Source organism: Lissotriton vulgaris, unplaced genomic scaffold (assembly GCF_964263255.1).
Source record: "Lissotriton vulgaris unplaced genomic scaffold, aLisVul1.2 SCAFFOLD_2279, whole genome shotgun sequence".
NCBI classification, from domain to species: domain Eukaryota; kingdom Metazoa; phylum Chordata; class Amphibia; order Caudata; family Salamandridae; genus Lissotriton; species Lissotriton vulgaris.
The window spans coordinates 282,844-287,342 of record NW_028244866.1 but is presented as its reverse complement, the minus strand read 5'-3'; the positions used below and the strand labels follow the sequence as shown (position 1 = coordinate 287,342).

The 4,499-nt window shown below is 30.8% G+C and overlaps 1 long non-coding RNA gene across 1 annotated transcript; it reads right to left on the bottom strand.

Moving 5' to 3' along the window:
• Positions 1-2,754: 2,754 nt before the first annotated feature.
• On the bottom strand, positions 2,755-3,227 carry LOC147666701 (uncharacterized). Its single transcript, XR_015304744.1, has 3 exons — positions 3,169-3,227; positions 3,006-3,070; positions 2,755-2,913 (listed from the first exon to the last, which is right to left on the bottom strand). It is a non-coding gene; the product is annotated as an uncharacterized LOC147666701 (long non-coding RNA).
• Positions 3,228-4,499: the final 1,272 nt, after the last annotated feature.

The following is a 4,499-nucleotide window of genomic DNA, read 5'->3' as shown; positions in this document are numbered from 1 at the left end:
TAGAATTGTAGATTATTATAGTTTACTATCCAGCAACATTATTATTATTTATTATCCAGCAGTATCTATTTTATATTTTTTATAAGAATCATATATGTAGTGTAGTCATATTCTTTTGATAAATATACATTAAATACATTTGTATACAATTTTTATTTTCATATGACAAGTGTAAATTAAGAAACAATATTTTTAACAAAATATTTTATTGACATTTTGATTTGGTACTACAAAGATTGTACAAAATTTTTTTTTTAAATTTCACATTATTTTTGGTAACAAATTATATAGCATTTTTAGACATAAATAATGTTTTTATCATATATAAATTGTTATATTAAATTTTAATATTTTTATTAAAATTTAATATATTACATATTTATTATGTGATTATTTTTCACATGATATGTACATAACATACATTTACATTTTGTAACATTTGAGAAAAATATTTAACAATGACATTCACTTTTCTAATAATAAACAAATAATACATAATTCTTTTAAACATATTAATGTATTTATTACAATATTTATATGTTTTTTAACAATAAAAATACATTTATTAATACATATTGGGTATATTGTGCTATTTTATACAATGTATTTTTTATTGAAAGCCTATTTTGTCCTATTTTAGTTTTTATTATGCAGCCATCTTAGTTTAGGAACTTCACTTTTTTTTCTATCAACATCGTTGTTTGGGTCATTTTAGAAAACGGAAGCTCGCGGTTGGGAGCTGTTTCTTGTTGGTGAAGGTAAGTTTGTTTCTCATTACTTTTAAAGATATTTAAGTAAAGTTTAGTGATAGTTGTAGTGTGTATGTGTAGATATGTGTAGTACTTTACATAATATGTGCGAATTACGTGTTATTTAGCGACGTTATGGAGAACGTACTTTGTGAGGTAGTTCGAACAAAAGTAACGTTTACTGTCGATTAAGGGATGAATTTAGATTGTTTTTATCTTTTCTATACTATGTGTAGGCTATGCGTATTTCCTATGTTTTGATGTTATTTTTTATTTCGATATTTTACAGGTTTTTCTTTTGGTGAGCAGATGGACTGTGACGTGTTTTTTTTAAGCAGGTACATACTTTTACATTGTTCTGCTTTTTTCGGGGTCTCAACTTTTTTTACTCGTGAGGATTTATCGTTTTTTTCATGGTTTCTATTTCGAGAGGATTGCTACGGGACTATTATCAAACAGTTGTATTTTTACATTTTGTTGGGATTTTTACACATTGGATATGGATAGCTGTTGGTATCATTTCTGTGGAAATCATCACCATGGAACATATTCTACAGCAGCAGAACCGTAAGTAAAAGTGATATTTACTTTTGGGTTGCATTGTGGTATAGTGTACTATTTAGTAAAATGTAATATTATTATGTCTTGTAAAAATATATTATTGATAATTTTACATGATATAATATTAATAAATTTTACTACATAGTATCTTTTATAATGCTTTGCTCACTTTTTGGATTTTTATATTTAAAGGATTGATTTTGCTATTAGATCTAAGTATGCTAGACCTTCTATAGTTGGGTACATTCTAGTTTTTTGCTGCAGATATTCGTACATGTTTAATGTTTGTTTACTTAGTTTAGGGCCAATTTTAGAAAGCGATTGTTCTATTCTGAGTTCTTGGTAGCTTTGCTCTTTTTTTATGCTTTGGATCAGTTTGTGAAGTGTTGGTTGACTTCTTCCTAAAGTGGCTTGGAAGGCATTATGCCATCCTTCAACTGCGTTATTAGTTTTAGCTTTCTGTGCTATTGTACTAGCATATACATTCCACCATGGTATTTGAAATTTAGGTTGTCTACGGTGGCCTGAACGATGTAATCTTCCAACCCAGGTATCTTCAAAGTAGTCTAAGAAGGGAGTTAGTATTTTTTCATTGGTGCGGTAGAAAGGGCTGTCAATTAATAAATTGTAGTAGTTAGCTACTTCTGTTGTTGGTACATATGCTAATGCAATCAACTTTTTTATTTGATAAGCAAAGTTACTGTTTGTAGAATATTCTATGCTTAAAGTTGATTTTTGTAAGTGCCTCCATATGCTTTGGTTGTAGTGATAATAACAACCTTGTATGGAGGTATGGGGATATATTTTAAGGATTGCTTGAATCATGGCAATTTCAAAGTCAATGATAATTCTTTGAGGATAGTAATTATCTGTTAATTCTTTGATCGTTGTTAAAATGTCAACGTAGGTAGTATTAGTTTTGTTTGGCAGCAGAGTATAAATTAGAGGGATATTTGTATCTTGGTATTCCCCATGAATGGTGTAAAGTTGATAGAAAGGTTTGGGACAAACTTTAAAAGTCCCATCCATCATCCATGTTTCACATGATTTAAGCTTTTGCAAATTATTATTTGTAGCAAAAAGTAAAATTCTTTTGTCCTGGCTGTTGTTGTCATACATTAAGAATTTATCCTCATTATGTGTAATGGTATATTCAGGATATATTTTTATATCCTGAAAACTTTCTGGTGTTGGTGGAGTTGGATCAGAAGCACGTTTAGTTTTTGCAATTAATCTCTTTAAGTTGGGAATAGAAGGTAGCTGTCCTGTCACATGTTCAGGAACTTTGCTTAATACATTTTTTAAAATGCTAGTGCTTGTTTCTTGTGATCCTGTACTAGCATCTTTCAATGTTTCTAGTGCTTCTCTCACTTCCACTTCAGTTACATTTGGTGGGTGGTTATGCTCACGTACATTTACCACATTGTTATCAACAGTTGTTGCTCTACCATAGCATGCATTAGAGTAATATTTACTACATTTCCAATGGGTCTTATTTGCTTTCACTCTTTCTTGGGTGTAGGTGTAACCCATGTAGCTCAGCATTAGTTTTCCTTTTTGCGAAGTAATGAAAGTAGCTCCAGTTGCCATGTCTAAGGTAGATCTGTGGAAATATATATATGTGTTTTTAAGAACATTGAACACAATTTATAGAGATGTGTTTAATACTAGGCTACAGTGCTAATGTATACTTACTATGTGGCTTCACTGGTAAACCTTTTATTCTTACTTCTTTTTCAGATTTGTATCCTGTTTAAGTTCTGTAGTAGTGTTAAAGAATAATAGAAAGAAATACTTTAGTGTAATAAGTATTTCATTTTAATTTTTGAATTTTTACACATACAGTGATTATACTTACTTAATGTAGTAGAAGATGTTGGTAGTGTAGTTGTAGATAGGCAAATAATTTTGTAGAGTCTGTGGAAAAAATTATCATTGTGTTACTTGTAGTATTTGGATGATAGTAGTTAGATACATGTTTTTAAAATTTTACATTTACTTAGCCAGTTTAAAATTTTTTTATCAGCTATCTAAGTAGACATGGATAAGGTAGTTAATAAAAGTGCTTACATCTAACTGTATTGTCGTTGTTGATAAGTTCAACATGTTTAGTTGTTACTCTAAAGAACAACAGTTTTAAAAATCGGGAGTTTATGGATTTATAGTAACTTCGAAAGAAAAATGGTATTTAACTTACTTGAAGTGTAGTGTGATGTATTGTAGTTGTAGTCGTTCGTTTGTATTCTCTTCTCTCAGCAAGGTAACCGTTTTTCTCCAAGTTTGGGCCAAAAATGGTAAATTACGTTAGGTGTGTAATTGTATTTATATGAGTGAGTTAATTAATGGTAGTTTTGGATTGGTTCAATTAGTGGAAATTCAAAATCATTGGTTGAGAACGTTATTTGGCGTGGGAAAACCGTTATTTTAGTGAGACGATGTTGCTTCACTATTTGTTTGTAAAAGTATATATGAAATGTTTTAGTGATGTCAATAAAATAGCAGAAAAAATTGAGTTAAATCAAAGAATAGTGCTTTTCGAGTTGTTTATAAAAAGACGATATTTTTTGTATATATTTAGAGTACATAGGTCGTCGATGTTAGTGTAGTCGATATATATGTCAAAGGTAGTGTTATTTAAAATACAGTCGATAATGTAGTAGTCGATATTTAAGTAGTCGATATTAGTGTTAACGATATTAGGGTTGTCGATAAAAAAATATCGATATTTGTGTGAAATCTATGTTATGTATAGGATGACGATATTTCTGTAAGCGATGTTTTAGTGACGATATTTATTATAGACGATATTTATGTTAACGATATTTCATCATGGAACCGGATTGCAGACCCTACTCTCCTATATGACCCCCCCCCAAACTTTGGGACAATAAACTAACCTTGACCAGGTGAGTCTTCTTGCTCTAAGTGGAAATACCTGGAGAGCCCATCTGCATTGCCATGATCAGTGCCAGGTCTATGCTCCACTGTAAAATCCATCCCCTGTAGGGAAATGGACCACCTAAGCAGTTTGGGGTTTTCACCTTTTATCTGATTTAGCCATAAGAGGGGCTTATGGTCGGTCTGAATTTTGAAATGAGTGCCAAACAAGTATGGCCTCAGTTTCTTCAGGGCCAAAACCACAGCAAAGGCCTCCCTCTCAATAGCTGACCAATTTTTCTCTCTGGGGGT